The 18,075-nt window shown below is 42.6% G+C and overlaps 1 pseudogene across 1 annotated transcript in view; it reads left to right on the top strand.

Annotated features, from left to right (window-relative positions):
* Nucleotides 1-15,800, top strand: part of LOC311325110 (myosin heavy chain, fast skeletal muscle-like) — a 19,935-nt pseudogene extending 4,135 nt beyond the window's left edge. The window contains exons 9-39 of the transcript in view: nt 238-341; nt 474-612; nt 1,637-1,755; nt 1,979-2,128; nt 2,366-2,536; nt 2,746-3,049; nt 3,330-3,394; nt 3,617-3,704; nt 3,808-3,925; nt 4,116-4,239; nt 4,393-4,516; nt 4,860-5,115; nt 5,206-5,448; nt 5,586-5,762; nt 5,910-6,055; nt 6,434-6,524; nt 6,767-7,156; nt 7,541-7,667; nt 8,357-8,475; nt 8,742-8,938; nt 9,235-9,418; nt 12,198-12,363; nt 12,508-12,632; nt 12,732-13,040; nt 13,939-14,142; nt 14,227-14,352; nt 14,505-14,675; nt 14,786-14,890; nt 15,067-15,162; nt 15,495-15,626; nt 15,783-15,800. The product of the transcript in view is annotated as a myosin heavy chain, fast skeletal muscle-like (transcript). The remainder of the gene's footprint in view (nt 1-237; nt 342-473; nt 613-1,636; nt 1,756-1,978; nt 2,129-2,365; nt 2,537-2,745; nt 3,050-3,329; nt 3,395-3,616; nt 3,705-3,807; nt 3,926-4,115; nt 4,240-4,392; nt 4,517-4,859; nt 5,116-5,205; nt 5,449-5,585; nt 5,763-5,909; nt 6,056-6,433; nt 6,525-6,766; nt 7,157-7,540; nt 7,668-8,356; nt 8,476-8,741; nt 8,939-9,234; nt 9,419-12,197; nt 12,364-12,507; nt 12,633-12,731; nt 13,041-13,938; nt 14,143-14,226; nt 14,353-14,504; nt 14,676-14,785; nt 14,891-15,066; nt 15,163-15,494; nt 15,627-15,782) is intronic.
* The last annotated feature ends 2,275 nt before the right edge of the window (nt 15,801-18,075 follow it).

Here is an 18,075-nt window from a genome sequence, read left to right as displayed (position 1 = left end):
CACAAATCAAGTTTTATTTGGATTTGTATGGGTAAGCCAGGCTTACCCTGGCTTATAGGAGCAATTGCCACTGGTGTGTAGAGATGAACAGCCCTACCAATATATATGCTGCTGCAGTAAAGGGTGTTTAAGATCCACTGGTGTTGCAGCTGATCATTCTGGCACATTTCAGCAAGCAGTGCTTATAGTTGCATTATAGTTCTATACAAGCTGCTTTTCATTCTTCGTTCTCCACAGAAATGACACTCATCACCACCAACCCCTATGACTACCCCATGATCAGCCAGGGGCAGATCACTGTGGCCAGTATCGATGACAAGGTGGAGCTGGACGCCACAGACGTGAGTCACTGAAAGTACAATACAACAATTGAAAATAAAAGGCGTAGCATAAATGCAGTCATTAAGTCCCTCCACCTGGCACACTTGAGTTGATCTTACTTGTTTACATCTAACATTAACTTCCTCCTCCAGGATGCTATTGACATCTTGGGCTTCACCCTTGAAGACAAGCAGAGCATCTACAAGCTGACTGGTGCTGTCATGCAACATGGCAACATGCACTTCAAGCAGAAGCAGCGTGAGGAGCAGGCTGAGCCAGATGGCACAGAGGGTGAGTCCCACTTCAAGTCCCAAGGTTCTCAAAAATCTCTATCAAATTCTTTCTTTCTACTTGATATTTAACTAGAAATGGTGCTTGGAGAGCACAGACCTCCGCCCATGAATGCATTTCATGGCTGTGTGCGCGCACACATGCGTGCGAACAGGACATGTTTGGTATTGCTGCAGTTGTTATGTCACAAGCTTTATGCACGTCAAAACCCCCCCCATTGAGAAATATTTTTTGGCTCCTAAGCCCAAGTCGGCAGAGTTAGTTCCCTCGCTTATTTTTAGCCTGGAAAAATAAATGTCTCAGTCCAAAAAATGACTGGAAGTGAATGGACAGCTGTGTTTGGGCAGCTCTGTGGCCCCTTGGGTCGCCGTCGGTGGGCGGTAGTGCGGTGCACTCCGTGCTCTCCCACCGCACACCCCAGTTCAAACCTCGTGTCTCTAGCGCCCCCACACAGGGATCTGCATCCGTTCTAAGTTTTGTTTTCATTTGTGGATCCAGGCCGTGATTTGGATCTGCTCCAAAATGTAACGGTTACTAATTCAGCCCATGCTACACCCCTTCGCCAAGGTTCATGAAAATTGGTCAGGTAGTTTTTGTGTAATCCTGCTGGGAAATAAACGGGCGGAGTTCCCCCGCTTATTTTTACCCTGGAGAAATAAGCGGTCCTGAGCCTACGTGAATGGCCTGCCTGGCTGTGTTTGGGAGGCCTGTGGACCCGCCCTGTGAGTTTCATGAAAATCGGTCCAGTAGTTTTTGTGTTATCCTGGTCCAAAAAATGAATGGTGGTGAAAGGCCGGCCGTGTTTGGGCAGCTCGTGGACCCGCCCCGTGATTCAGATCCATTCCAAAATGTTCGACCACACTACACCCATCCACCGAGTTTCGTGAAAATCGGTCCAGTAGTGTCCACAAATGCCACTGAAAACATTACCTCTCACCATGCGCTGTCGCCAGGGTGGAGGTAATAATTCAATTGTGATCATTGTATCCCTCCTCAAACTCTATTTACTCCTCTCTCCCTCTAGTGGCTGATAAAATCTGCTACCTTCTGGGTCTGAACTCAGCTGACTTGCTGAAAGCCATTTGCTACCCCAGAGTGAAGGTCGGCAATGAGTATGTGACCAAGGGTCAGACAGTGCCTCAGGTAAGGTGTATGTCAAACCTGAGAGGTACACATTTGCTGAAAGAAAATAGTTTACTGCTTATTTCTTTAAATACTCAATATATGCTGTTACAAAGTAACTGGAATGGTCCTTTTCATGTTCCTATAGTTCTTCTAGTATCAATACAAGGCAAAATGCAGACTATATGATAAAGTACATTAGTGTAATAAAGTGTAACCAACTCATGGCATTGTCATTACACAGGTGAATAATTCAGTGAGCGCTCTGGCCAAGTCCATCTATGAGAGGATGTTCTTGTGGATGGTCATCCGCATCAACACGATGTTGGACACCAAGCAAGCAAGGAACTTCTTCATCGGCGTGCTCGACATTGCCGGTTTTGAGATCTTTAACGTGAGTTTGGTATTGCTATGGGATTGTTCAGGGTTGTGACCATATTTGGTAAAATAAATCCTGTTCTATTATTAATGAACTCATAAGTGAACAATTTGCACTTCTTCTTTTTGTTTGTTTGTTACACATGAATACAGAAATTTATGAGTAAATTTAAGAGTAAATTAAGTCAAGATAAAAAAGCAATACATGGAGGGTATCTAAACAAAGATTATCTCTCAAATTGTGAATCTACAGTTCAACAGCATGGAGCAGCTGTGCATCAACTTCACCAATGAGAAACTGCAACAGTTCTTCAACCACACCATGTTCGTCCTGGAGCAAGAGGAGTACAAGAAGGAGGGCATCGTCTGGGCATTCATTGACTTTGGCATGGACTTGGCTGCCTGCATTGAGCTTATTGAGAAGGTTAAAACTATAACACTACAACTTTTGGGCTTTGCAAGTATAGTGGGTACATTTAAGGCAACTGAATAGTATCATAATAATCACAGATATTATCATATTGATAACACAATTCTGTAATTTATACATAAATATCAGACACATTTGGACAAGGCACTAGTTTGTTGTATGTAAACAGACATTTGTCTGATCAAAATGTGTTTCTTACACAGCCAATGGGCATTTTCTCCATCCTTGAAGAGGAGTGCATGTTCCCCAAGGCTTCAGACACGACCTTCAAGAACAAGCTGTACGATCAGCATCTTGGCAAGAACAAGGCCTTTGAGAAGCCTAAACCTTCAAAGACCAAAGCCGAGGCCCACTTCTCCCTGGTCCACTACGCAGGTACAGTGGACTACAACATCAATGGCTGGCTGGACAAGAACAAGGACCCCCTGAACGACTCTGTGCTTCAGCTGTACCAGAAGGCCTCAATAAAAGTGATGACCGTTCTCTACGTTGCTGCTCCACCTGAAGGTTTGTACATTTTCAATCTCCTCAAAGCAAAATGGATATAAGAACCTTTTCTTCCCTAAGGGTCACTTTGAAGTAAGTGAGATAGACAATTCAAGTGTTCAGAGTGAAAATGTTTGTGTAAAGGAACTTGTTGAAAAACACAGAATATGTTTTTAAATAATTTAATAAACACATTTAATTGATTGTTTGTGAATTACAAGAAAACTTAACATGACTTAAATATAAATATTGTATCACATTATCATGTACATTATTATTCTTTAACTCTTGATACTCATAGACACTACAAAGAAAGGAGGCAAGAAGAAGGGAGGTTCCATGCAGACTGTGTCCTCTCAGTTCAGAGTGAGTGAACTTTTCTATCTAATTTCAAGGTACATTTGTGATGTTTTATGCCATGATTTTGTCTAATGGTTATTCATAACAAGCTACTAATCTTTCCATACTTTATATTGAAATGTATTTACAGAATCAACTAATCAGCTAATTAGGTCTAGTTGCAATCTAGCTCGTCAACTCCATTATCAATGGTATCTGAGAAAACTGCCCTTTGGAACACCCTTACAGGAGAACTTGGGCAAGCTGATGACCAACTTGAGGAGCACCCACCCTCATTTTGTGCGCTGCCTGATCCCCAATGAGTCTAAGACTCCAGGTATAAATCACACTTTACAAATTATTTTACTTCTAAATTGTCATTTAAATGAAATCTTAATTTCTAAAAACAGAAAAAAATCATCATTATCTTTTGTTTCCAGGTCTGATGGAGAACTTCCTGGTTATCCACCAGCTGAGGTGTAACGGTGTGCTGGAGGGTATTAGGATCTGCAGAAAGGGCTTCCCCAGCAGAATCGTCTATGCTGACTTCAAGCAAAGGTACAGATACACACACAAACGTTCGTGCACAAACACATACAAAAACACAAAGTTCATGTAGAAAGGCACAGGCACATTTGCACATGAATACACACACAAACATACTGTACGTATGCACTCCCACAAACACCTTTTCATCCTTAACATTTAAAACCAAACTAATCAATATTCAATATTTCTCTCTACACAGATACAAAGTATTGAATGCCAGTGTCATCCCCGAAGGCCAGTTCATTGACAACAAGAAGGCTTCTGAGAAGCTGCTTGGGTCCATTGATGTGAATCATGAGGAATACAAGTTTGGACACACCAAGGTAAGATACCACATATTCAGGCTATGAAATACAAGCAACAACAAACACCCAACACAATAGCATTTCACCCATTCAATCAAATTAAACTCAACTTTGTGTCATACGGTACTTTTACCTTGTTTACTTCATCTGTGTATTCTACCTGTGCATCAGGTGTTCTTCAAAGCTGGTCTGCTGGGTGTCCTTGAGGAGATGAGAGATGAGAAGCTTGCTAAACTGGTAACCATGACCGCGGTTACCTGATGAGGAGGGAGTTTGTGAAGATGATGGCGAGGAGGTGAGAGGGAGCTTATAATGTCTTTTTAACCTTTGTTTTACCACAAACCTAAATTAGTTGTGCAATTTCCCCCCTCAGGGATCAATAAAGTAATCCTACTCCTACTGCTACTTATGCCAACAGAAAATATGTTGTACTACAATATTACAATGCTTTGAATTACCAAAATATTATCAATCCGGGTGTTAGGATTTTAACTTTGATGGTAATTTTGATGGAAATATTTTACATATCTTACACATTATATATACATACCGGTATCAGAGGATAGATTGCATTCATCACATCAGATCCAATGTGTATTGACCTTAACATTCACTGTGGCGCTCTTTCTTGTGATCAGAGAGTCCGTCTACTCCATCCAGTACAATATCCGCTCATTCATGAATGTTAAGCACTGGCCATGGATGAAGGTGTACTACAAGATCAAGCCTCTTCTGCAGAGTGCTGAGACAGAGAAGGAGCTGGCCAACATGAAGGAGGATTATGAGAAATGCAAAGTCGCCCTTACCAAGGCTGAAGCTCGCAAGAAGGAGCTGGAGGAGAAAATGGTGTCCATGCTGCAGGAGAAGAACGATCTGGCTCTTGCAGTTGCATCTGTGAGTGAGCTACAGTACACAAGCACATGCATTCAAAAATAACCACCAATATCGAACACTGATCTTTTCTCCACTGTGTTTGCCTCCCAGGAAGCAGAGAATCTGAACGATGCTGAGGAGAGATGCGAGGGTCTGATCAAGAGCAAGATCCAGCTGGAGGCCAAAGTCAAAGAGACAACCGAGAGGCTGGAGGATGAAGAGGAGATGAACGCAGAGCTGACGGCCAAGAAAAGGAAGCTGGAGGATGAGTGCTCTGAGCTGAAGAAAGACATTGATGATCTGGAGCTTACCTTGGCCAAAGTGGAGAAGGAGAAACACGCCACTGAGAACAAGGTTTCAACATCTCAAAATCTTTTCAATAGCAAAGCAGTAGTTTGTTCAAAAACACAGCCAAACAGTAATGAAGTTAAGCTCTTCCATTCCCAAATCATGAACTGACCATCATTTCCTTTCGTTCTTGTCTTGTCCAGGTTAAAAACCTGACAGAGGAGATGGCTGCCCAAGACGAGAGCGTTGCCAAGTTGAGCAAGGAGAAGAAAGCCCTGCAAGAGGCCCACCAGCAGACACTGGATGACCTGCAGGCAGAGGAGGACAAAGTCAACACTCTGACCAAGGCCAAGACCAAGCTGGAACAGCAAGTCGATGACGTGAGTCATCTTAGAGGATGTCTTGAACATTAGGGGCAGTTCTAACTATGCCTCTTCATGAATCGCTTATTGTTATCCTCATGAATGTTATCAATATGAACCTGTTATCACCAAAGGTGAGTGAAAATCATGTGTTTTTTTCTCCAGCTGGAAGGTTCTCTGGAGCAAGAGAAGAAGCTCCGTATGGACCTGGAGAGAGGCAAGAGAAAGCTGGAGGGAGACCTGAAACTGGCCCAGGAAACCGTCATGGACCTGGAGAATGACAAGCAGCAGTCTGATGAGAAGATCAAGAAGTAAGTACAAATACTTTTCAGAGATCATTTGAGACATTTGTGACTGATTAAATTAACTTGAATTCCAACCATCATTACAATGAAAGTGGGTTTAGTTTTGAATTTCAAGACTCCAAAATTGTAAATGTGTGAAAGCAAAATAAATGTACTGGAACAGTCAATTTGGTCATGTTCTTTGACAAGCTGCCCTATTGTGATGATACTTTTTGTCCCTTGGCCCTTACTAGATGTTGTCAGAAATTATATCACCCAGGACACTGGCAACTAGCACGTCACATCAAAATTGTCGTAGACCCCTGGTGTAGTGAATGGTTGGACTCTGCCGTCACAATAGCACAGTAACTAAACGTTTGTCATTGATTCATTATTGCTCCATAGGAAGGACTTTGAGACCAGCCAGCTCCTCAGCAAGATTGAGGATGAGCAGTCTCTGGGAGCCCAGCTGCAGAAGAAGATCAAGGAACTTCAGGTACCATGTAGTTACTGAGCCCTAGTACAGTCATGATCATTATGATTCCTGAAAAAAATGATCCTACATTTGATAGCACTGTCCTTGCTTCTGAGACGTTCAGCCGGTTTGACTTTGGGTTGACTTCACCCTTATTTGCCCCCTGTCTTCTACTGAAGACCAGAATTAAAGAGTTAAATTAATTTCTTTGGCAGCCATGATTTGTTAGAAGAGTACTTCTGAGTTTTTAATCTCTACTTTAGGCTCGTATTGAGGAGCTGGAGGAGGAGATCGAGGCTGAGCGTGCTGCCAGGGCCAAGGTGGAGAAGCAGAGGGCTGATCTGTCCAGGGAACTTGAGGAGATCAGCGAGAGGCTGGAGGAAGCAGGAGGCGCCACTGCTTCTCAGATGGAGATGAACAAGAAGCGTGAGGCTGAGTTCCAGAAACTGAGACGTGATCTGGAGGAGTCCACCCTGCAACACGAGTCCACGGCTTCTGCCCTGAGGAAGAAGCAGGCTGACAGTGTGGCAGAGCTGGGTGAGCAGATCGACAACCTGCAGCGCGTCAAGCAGAAGCTGGAGAAAGAGAAGAGCGAGTACAAGATGGAGATTGATGACCTCTCCTCCAACATGGAAGCAGTTGCCAAGGCTAAGGTCAGTGATAATTCAATATTGTGATTTATTACATGCAGTCTCTGCACCAAGTACAGTAGAATAGGCAAATCTGTGTTCTCCCACATACTGTAGAAGAGAATAGTAGGGTGCCAAAGGAGGCTTGTGAAAAGCTAATGTCATTGTAGCTCAACTGATTACTATCAATGCAAACCAGACTCACTCAATCAAATACAGTATGTGTGTGTATTGAATTATATAACATGAGAAACTGGTGTATTCCAAATATATGGTAGGGAATCAATGTCCTCTTCCTCCTCAGAAAAATACATTAATTCATGTAATTTCTTGTGTTAAAACGAAAGTGACAGTGTAATTAAAGCATAACCCTTTACCATGTCTGTAAACATGGTGTTTGACCCACAGGGCAATCTAGAGAAGATGGCGCGCACCCTTGAGGATCAGCTCAGCGAGATCAAGACTAAGAATGATGAGAATCTTCGCCAGAACACTGACATCAGCGCACAGAGAGCCAGACTCCTGACTGAGAACGGTAAAATGAATAAATCAAGAACAAAGATGTATTGCATCTCATTACCAATTTTCAATTCAAACCTTTATTTAGCCAGAGGAAACACATTGAGATCAGGGGTCTCATTCACAGTGTTGCCCTAGTTACAACAATCAGTGAACAGTCATACAAACACGCAATACAATCATAAAAAAGCAGAACAAGTACACTCATAAAAACAATAAACAATGCAAAGAGATAAAACATGTATAATTTAACTAAAACAAACACAAGCATCTAATCCAGTTTTATTCATCATTTGTTTAAAATCACCCATTGAGAGGTACAGTATCTAGTAAGAGTGTCTTACAGCTCATTCCATGCTCTGGGGATTCTATAATGATTACCTGTAATAAAACTAAGTGCCGAGTGGTAAACCATGTCAAGCTCATAGTCTAGAACTGACAGGAACGTCAAAGTTGATTTTACTAAAAGTTTCCTTAATTGTCACGCGAGATACTTGGATGTTTCTATACAAGAACCCAAGTTTCACTCTCAGCTTTTTTGTTGTTAAATAACACATATAAATTATAATACACCTTTGATGATTCATAAAATCATTATACAGATGCATGGACCACATGATTCAGTTTAATGTATAAGAGGGGGAAAAGCATAGAAAACGTCTGTGATGTTCTTTGCCTGACGAGAGCTCCATTCATTCCCTGCAGGTGAGTTTGGACGCCAGCTGGAGGAGAAGGAAGCCTTGGTGTCCCAGTTGACCAGAGGCAAGCAGGCCTACACCCAGCAGATTGAGGAGCTCAAGAGGCTTGTTGAGGAGGAGGTCAAGGTGAGGCTCTAAAACAAGTTGAACTATGGAGTCAGGTTCACCAACTATGTCAGTGACTTAATGTGACTATTAGACACAGTTTCTCTCTCATTGAGTCCTTTTTCATAGTGTCTTGTTTAATTTGTCATGCTTCCTCCTATTCTATATGTATGTGACGTATTTCATGTAGTTTTGATGACTCAGTGAAATATGAACTTGAAAGTATACATTTATGTAGTTTTCAGTAAATTGAACTAGAACACTCTCTCGTTTTCTTCTCTTCCAAGGCTAAGAACGCTCTGGCGCACGGTGTCCAATCTGCTCGCCATGACTGTGACTTGCTGAGGGAGCAGTTTGAGGAGGAGCAGGAGGCCAAGGCAGAGCTGCAACGCGGCATGTCCAAGGCTAACTCTGAGGTGGCTCAGTGGAGATCCAAGTATGAGACTGATGCCATCCAGAGGACAGAGGAGCTGGAGGAGGCCAAGTAAGTACAGTACATGGACCCACAAGGCCTTCCCCAAGAGAAGTTATATTGGCCGGCTTTACCGAACGAGTTAAGAAGCACTTAACTGAGTTAAGAAGCTTCTTAACTCCAAAGTACTTCTTAACTCCCATGCAAAGTGTTGCTTAAGAAGGTTCTTTATCGGGAAACTCGGCCATTGTCGTTCCCGTTGGGGAAGTAGGTTGTTAAGAAGAATTGTGATGTCAGGCTACTTATGGAACTAGTAATCTTTCCATCAGGACAGAGCACCTTCACAATGCCTCTTTTGTCCCAAACAGGAAGAAGCTGGCTCAGCGTCTCCAGGAGGCTGAGGAGACCATCGAGGCCACCAACTCCAAGTGTGCCTCTTTGGAGAAGACCAAGCAGAGGCTGCAGGGAGAGGTGGAAGACCTCATGATTGACGTTGAGAGGGCCAACGCATTGGCCGCCAACCTGGACAAGAAGCAGAGGAACTTTGACAAGGTGAGAAAGATTATACCACAACTAAGTTTCAATAAGGTGAAAGGATAGTTTATTGGCAATCGTTGGTCCAAATGCTTTACTAGATGGCATGGAAAAGGGACCTGAATCAGCAATTGGAGGGTTGAGGGGCTTAACCCTGTAAAGCCTGAACTATGAAATAATTGACAGAAAATTCTGTTTTTTTGAAATTGAGCTCTTTATTTGGCCTCCTAACAAAATATTCAAAAAAATCAGAAAAAAAATATTTGCATATGTGATATTTTTTGGGTATCACATTTGATACACTCGGGTATAACATGCATTTTGGCGATTACAACAAGTTTTTTTCTTTTACAAAAACAAACATTTTTCTTTTTGTTTGGAATATTTGTCTGCATTTCAACTGGTTTGATTATTTTTTTTTCCAAACAGCTACTCTTTTACATCCTTTTTTATTTCGCTTTGTGACATGCAACAAAACAGTTTCTGTCCTTGTTCAGGCACAGGTGGACGCTGCATTTCCCACAGTAGACATGTGAGAAGTGATTGCATCTCTGACGGGTTTCCCATGTTGGAAAGTGGTCAATGCCATCCTTGCGCACATCTGGAGGCACACTAGATGTTGGCCTTTTCCGAGGTGGTGGGGGTGTTTGGCGTTCTGGAGAGGATAGTGGTCTGACACACTTGATCTGGCTTTTTCCTGCGCTGATGAGAGAAGTGGCAACAGAAGCCTGAAACCGTCGCAGGGGCATGGTTTTCTTCTGGGGCTCCAGCTTCTTCTGGTCTCTTCTGTAGAGGATCCATCCATTGATGACTGCCACTGTGACAGTGTGCCACCAAATGTACATGTACCATCGTCTGGATTTGAAGCTGTACTTGTAGAGGGCAGACAGCATGTCGAGGAGGTTGACACCTCCCATGAAGGTGTTGTATGTTTCAACGTTGGCTGGTCTTGAAACCATTACATATGTTTTGGTTTTGCGATCCCAACGTTTCACTTGTCCTTCTGGTTCGATGCCAACAAAAGAAGACAGTAGGTTCACAGCTTTGTTGTCACACCATCTTACAATGATGATCTTTTCCTGGTTTACTCTGAAATCCATGGTCCCTCTTCCTTTTTTCTTCATATCTTTTTCATCCATCATGTTGCAGTCTCCTCGTACCCTGTTCATTCGGACGGTGCCCAGGTAGGAGATTCCTCTGTCCCTGAGACGGTCCACTAATGGAACTGATGTGAAGTAGTTGTCTGACAAAACCTGCAAATCAAATCAAGTTGTATTTGTATAGCGCATTTCATACACAGAGGCAACACAATGCGCTTTACAGAGAGCAGTGGGTGGTTAGGCATAGGTACTACCCCTACATAGTCCAGAGGTGTGTGTGTGTGTGTGAGAGAGAGAGAGAGAGAGAGAGAGAGAGATAGAGTGAGAGTGAGTATGCGTACCTTGTGGTTTTTTCCTGCTGGAAGAGTTGATGTCTCTTCTTCTGTGTTTGTGTGGTCATCACCCTCTTGCAAGTCTTCCTCTTCGCCAGATGAGCTTTCTTCTCCCAGATTTGCTGGGGGAGTCCAGTCTTTATCCTCCTCATCATCATCCTCATCCCCTAACTGCTCCATGTCACTGGAATTTCAATCCATAATCATGCGCAGGGCATCTTGCACAGAGTACCTTTTCGCCATCTAAAATGCAGAGATAAATGGTCAATGGACTGCACTTATATAGCACTTTTCCACCTTAGCGTTACCCAAAGCGCTTTACAATGGCAATTGTTCAAAATATTCAGAATTTTGACTAAATGTGTGATCTAAAGAACACATTTCAATCTTTGAGTTTGATTGAAACATAAACAATACTGTATACACTGTAAGACATATACCAATAAAATCAATATAATGATCATTTACAGCAAAATTATATAATTGTGTAATGTTCTTTGGTTAAATTATAGCAAAAATAGATGCAACTGCGACCTCTAGCTGCAGACTGGTACGATCCAATTACAGTGGGACTCACGTGACCTACTCAAACTGACTGACTATTGAAGCACGTCCCTTGCAGGGTCGGGGATGCTGTATATATATTTTTTAGATTAGCCTACTTATAAATATTTGTTCAAAAGATCACATTTCTAACTTTAATTAGGTTAATCAAATCATCAAAACAGTGTATTATGCACTAAGGTAAGAATAATGCACATTGCAAAAAGAAAAACAATACAATGATGATTGAGAAAAACATGTCATTACATACTATATTATACCTGCTGTATCAAATTTGATACACACATTTTCTACACGGTTTACTATAAACGAAAATGCAAAATTTTGAAGTAATTATAAGTTACTTCAACTAATCTAATGTTCATTTCAAAATATTACTAAAGATATAAATGCAAAACTTACCAGAACTTCTTCAAAACAGAAAATGTATTTCACTGCTAGCACCAGCTGGAAATTATATGCAATCAGACATCTTGGGTCAAACCATCTGAGGCCCTCTGAATACTTGCAGCACAAATGGTATGCTCCAGGGTGAAGAGGGCATGTATCATATTGTACACAACAGGTTTTTGAACAAAGTATTGATTATGTTGATGACGTAATAGGTCTATCAAATCAGGGTATCAAATATGATACAAGAGGCGCTACAGGGTTAAGAGTGATTTTAAAACATTCTACTATTGTGCTGTTGGTTCATAACGACCTCAATGGCAAATGTAGTCATTATAATTTTCTAAATCCAATTCCAACATTGGCATCAGTGTGTAAAGCTGCTTTTGTATGTGCTTCCTCCTACTGTAGGTTCTGGCAGAGTGGAAGCAGAAGTTTGAGGAGGGTCAGGCTGAGCTGGAGGGAGCTCAGAAGGAGGCTCGTTCTCTCAGCACAGAACTCTTCAAGATGAAGAACTCCTACGAGGAGGCTCTTGACCAACTGGAGACTCTGAAGAGAGAAAACAAGAACTTGCAACGTGAGCTAAATGTAGTGCATGATGCTTTTAGTACAGTATTTTTCACAGAACAACCCAAAGTAGTGGAATGGTTTCTCATTTAATAACTCAATTGTGCTGTGGATTAGTTATGTTCATGTAAAATGTTTCTGTTTCAAATCACAGAGGAGATCTCTGACCTGACCGAGCAGATCGGAGAGACTGGCAAGAGCATCCATGAACTGGAGAAGGCCAAGAAGACAGTGGAGACAGAGAAGGCTGAGATCCAAACTGCGTTGGAGGAGGCTGAGGTACAACTAAAATTAGAAAACTAGAATACAGTTTAATTTGGAAATAATGAATATCGTCACAGTTCTTATATAACAAAGTGATTACTTCCATTTATTCAGGGAACACTGGAGCATGAGGAGTCCAAGATCCTGCGTGTGCAGCTGGAGCTGAACCAGATCAAGGGTGAGGTGGACAGGAAGCTGGCAGAGAAGGATGAGGAAATGGAACAGATCAAGAGAAACAGCCAGAGGGTGATTGAGTCCATGCAGAGCACCCTGGATTCTGAGGTCCGCAGCAGGAACGACGCCCTGAGAGTGAAGAAGAAGATGGAGGGAGACCTGAACGAGATGGAGGTCCAGCTGAGCCATGCTAACCGCCAAGCAGCAGAGGCCCAGAAGCAGCTGAGGAATGTGCAGGGACAGCTCAAGGTACTGGGAATCTTTATAATAATGATTACACTGCAGAGAAGAACATAAAACCGCTTTCAGGCCAGTAATTCTGGCCTAGATTGGGTCATATCCTACATTTAAAGCTACAGTATGTACCTCTGCGCTATGAGCATGAGCTCCAAGCTAGTAGTGAGGAAAATTCCATCTGCCAGGGTAAATTCAGTCTTCTTCAACCCTAATGGTTTGTGGGTCTGGGTACGCCCAAATTCCCATAAGGCCATAGAAGAATGCCCATTGTTGGCGATTGGATCTTGTGCATGCATGCACACTTTGAACCAGGTGTGGCCACACCTTTCCAAACATGTTTTCCCATTACATACTTAATCCTCTTTGTTCCTTGAGGAACATAAGAATGCAACAATCTGCTTCCATCTGGTCCTGCCCTGTGCAGCACGTTGTGCCTCGCCCCAAGTTAGGTTAGCCATTTTCATTTCAGAGGTCACAGTTCTTCGACAAATTGTTTTTGGCCTCCCTTGTTTCCTCTTTCCAGGTTCTATCTCCAGGCTACTTTGGGAATACAGTCCTGGTCCATTCTGAGGACATGCCCTAGACATTGGAGCTGGCACTGTTTAATTTCCAGCACTACACTGCGACAGTTTTTATTTTTATACAGGTCCTCATTGGAAATCCTTTCCGGCCAGAAGATGCAACATTTCCTACGGAGACATCCATTGTGGAATGCATTGATCTTCTTCATGTCATTCTCAACAACTCGCCAGCTTTCTGAGCCGTACAGCAGAACTGACTTAACATTGCTGTTATACATTCTGATCTTGTTTTTTTTCCCATAGACACACACATATACAGACAAAGCTGCTAGAGTACTAGACAACTTAGATTATGTGTAGTAAATAATATGTCATATCTGTGTTTCTAGGATGCCCAGTTGCACCTGGACGATGCTGTCCGTGCTGCAGAGGACATGAAGGAGCAGGCAGCCATGGTGGACCGCAGAAACGGTCTGATGGTGGCTGAGATTGAGGAGCTGAGAGCGGCTCTTGAGCAGACAGAGAGAGGCCGCAAAGTGGCTGAGCAGGAGCTGGTGGACGCCAGTGAGAGAGTGGGACTGCTGCATTCCCAGGTGCTAACACACAGACACAGATAAAGCCAACGAACATTCATAATGGAAGCTATTTTTCAACTTATCATTGTTTAATCCTTCCAGAACACCAGCCTGTTGAACAGCAAGAAGAAGCTTGAGGGTGACCTGGTGCAGGTGCAAGGAGAGGTGGATGACACCGTCCAGGAGGCCAGGAATGCTGAGGAGAAGGCTAAGAAGGCCATCACTGATGTGAGTCTGGATAAGTTTAATCTGTATGCATCTTTCACCCTCATCACACTGTACTGTTTGCTAACCTATCTACCTTTACCAGCCATAACAGCTATGCTGACTTACCTAGCAGTACTTCTCCACCTCACCCAAGCTGTGTTCTGTGGTTGCAGGCAGCCATGATGGCTGAAGAGCTGAAGAAGGAGCAGGACACCAGCTCTCACCTTGAGAGGATGAAGAAGAATCTTGAGGTGACAGTCAAGGACCTTCAGCACCGTCTGGATGAGGCTGAGAACCTGGCCATGAAGGGTGGCAAGAAGCAGCTCCAGAAACTGGAGAGCAGGGTGAGTTAATAGCAGTGGTAGAATTACCTGAGTTGCCTTGAATGGGGTAAAACGTTTTTATGGCATGTAATTGATAAAATCTTCTCAATGAGCTCATGTTCTCCATGCAGGTGCGTGAGCTGGAGGGAGAGATTGATGCTGAACAGAGGAGAGGTGCAGACGCAATCAAGGGAGTCCGCAAGTACGAGCGCAGAGTCAAGGAGCTGACATACCAGGTAACAACTCACACTCCAATACACTCCTCATTATACAGACATCATATATGTATGTGAACATAATACTGCATATATATTTTTGCATAAATGTGTGTGGGTATATATATATATATATATATATACACACATATTTAGTTTACACATATTATAATTTCTTAATGTCCTATCTGCTTTAGACTGAGGAGGATAAGAAGAACATGGCCAGACTTCAGGACCTTGTGGACAAGCTGCAGCTTAAAGTGAAGGCCTACAAGAGACAGGCTGAGGAGGCTGTAAGTCACACACTAAAGAGTTCAACCTGCATTGCAGGTTTAACCTGAAATCACAACGTTTTAGAGTTCCATCGAAACCTTTAACTAGGGGCTCCATTCATGTCAAATACTTGAGCTTGATGGAGTTTGCCCTGTAAAGGAAAAAGTGCAGTAGTCACAAAAGTTTAAGTCCACCCTCAAATCAAGCCATTATCATTTAAAATGAAACATTAGGCATTTGACCTTACTACCAAGTAGAATAGAATGCAAATTCTCTAAGTTACACAACTTGATCGTCATTCTGCAACTACTGCATTTTGGGATGCTGATGTTTTCCTCTCAATATCTCCCAGGAGGAGCAAGCCAACGGCCACATGTCCAAGTTCAGGAAGGTTCAGCATGAGCTGGAGGAGGCTGAGGAGCGTGCTGACATCGCTGAGTCTCAGGTCAACAAGCTCAGAACCAAGAGCCGTGACTCTGGAAAGGTAAGGGTTCGTTTGCTGTTGGCTAAACTTGAACCATGTCCTACTGGAACCACTGCTTCAAATTATAGTTTACAAAAATGCATATTTTTTCTGGATCTTTTCTGCAAAAAGAAGCTGATAACTAATGCCCTCTTTTTTTTTATTTCCTTCTCTCAGGCAAAGGAAGCTGAATAAACATGACAAGAGCCTGTCACACATTACTATGGCTGATAAAATATGAGTTTCATGGTGAATGTTTGAGAATTTTCTGAAATAAAGTAAGCAAGAATGCACCTAATGAATTTGTGGTTTTGTAACAAGAACAGCTCAGTAGTGTAAACAAAGAGGTTACTTAAATTCACTGAAGCTTCTTTATTGCTTCATGATGAAACACCTACTGTACAGCAACTAAAAGCATATCTTTAAAACTTTCAACTACAAACACAGAATACACCCCTGGAAGCAGTTGACCTAAAAATCACCAAAAGTTTTGCAATGACTGAAGGTGGATATCAACCAAGCCAACAGTCAGATGAAAACAGAATGCTTTCTAAACCGTCAAGCTGCTTCAGTTTGGTGGGGCTGCATTTTCGACTCTGGTCTGGAGTCATGAGGAGGTGATGCGAGCTCATGAGGGCCTACTCTGAGAAACATGGAGGTATTAGAGAAACTGTCTCCCAACATGTCAGGACGTTGGGAGGAAATTAGCCAATCAGCATATAGTGGAGTTTTCATTCAGGAGAAGGGGGAGCAGGCAGAAGTTCAAGACAATGAGAATAAAGATGGTACTGCTGCTGCATTTTAAACATACTGTATCTGGCAAACATGTAGAATAATGATCAGCATTTTCATTGTTGATAGCCATGACATTGAGAGGCTGTACTTAACATGGAGATTAAGCCTTTCCTTTTTGGTTATTAAGTTTATTAAGTATTAAGTTTTTGGTTATTGATTTTCACTATTATACAAAGCACTCATTAGACAGAGATTCAAATGACAACACTGCATAAGAAAACAGCACAAAACAAAGAACAACAACTAGAAAGGGTGCTTGGAGAGCACAGGGCTCCGCCCATTAATGCATTTTGGTGGTGTAATCGAGTTGAAATGGTTAAACTCACTCAAATATAGCACACTTTGCACCATTGAAGAGTAAGCTTTTTGGTGGTGTACCTGATTGTGGTGTTTATGAGACATACTTGAACATACTTGTGTAATTCAATCATTTCAATCAGCATGATTGATAATAACAGAAGACATAAGTTACAAAACTATATACAGATATTCCTCTGGGGTTTAAAAAGTACGGGCACTAGCCCAGTGTCCATGCCTCTGGGAGGGGAAGGAGGGCACTAGCCAGTGTCCATGCCTCTGGGAGGGGAAGAAGGGCACTAGCCCAGTGTCCATGCCTCTGGGAGGGGAAGGAGGGCACTAGCCCAGTGTCCATGCCTCGGGGAGGGGTAGCAGGGGCGTCATGCAACCCAAAAAAACGAGGGGGCACGAGATAGTGAAGCACGCGCGCGCAGCGTTCGTGCGAGGCTTTATGCGTGTCATGCCGAAATTTGTCACTTGATGCAAGCAATAGTGCAATTCCTTGTGTTTCCACAAAACAAAACACAGAACGCAAGCTCTCGAGTCATGTTGGAGCTTGCGTTCACAACGAAGCTTGCATTGTTTACGCCGACTATGAATCAGGCGTGCGCAGTGCGTGCGACATTTTAGTGTTTTTTGTGCATTTTTGCAGTTTAAAATCAGGACACAGCACACTACCAGTTGTCAATTAAACTAAGCGGTAGCGTTCTTTCAAGGACTTTCAAAATAAACATAAGGGAAAACAAATCTTTTTTTTTACTCACTTGGCATTGGTCCGAATGATATAGCCTACTGTATACTGAGGTATGAAGTATATTGAATCTGATATACTGAATAGCCTAATATTTGGAGGACCTGTTCATCAGTTAAGGATAACCTTAATCTAAAATGCAAGCAGACCATGAAAACGTGTTTATCTGAGACGAGGCGAGAGGGGGCTTCCAGGTCCAGTGTTAATTTGGAATAAACCAAATCCACCGGGAAAGAGGGTGTTTGGCTTTTTGAAAGAGGCTATGGTGGCTTTTCGAGGTGGTCTATGACATAATTCAAATAATACATTCAGCTCAGTAGAGAAAATAATCATAGCTCCGCATTGGAAAATGTAATGGTAAACAAACAATAACGGAAATGTAAAAAAAAAAAATAAAAAAAAAAATCTGAGGGGGCACGTGCCCCCTCAAGTTCTATAGGCATGAAGCCTCTGGCTTATAGCAGGGCTGCCAAGTTTGACCAAAAACTTGGAGTGAGATTTATCACCTTCCCCGTTAATTTTATTGTCGGGCGAGTTGTTGACGGTGGGGGGATGGATAATTTGGGGGGATTGAGCCAGTGCAAAGATGCCAGGGGTGATTTCCACACTCCCATCAGGATCCTGGCA

Source organism: Borostomias antarcticus, assembly GCF_949987555.1.
Source record: "Borostomias antarcticus genome assembly, chromosome: 24".
Classification (NCBI taxonomy): Eukaryota; Metazoa; Chordata; class Actinopteri; order Stomiiformes; family Stomiidae; genus Borostomias; species Borostomias antarcticus.
Note: the sequence above shows the minus strand (reverse complement) of the source record. Positions and strands in the feature narration are given on the sequence as shown.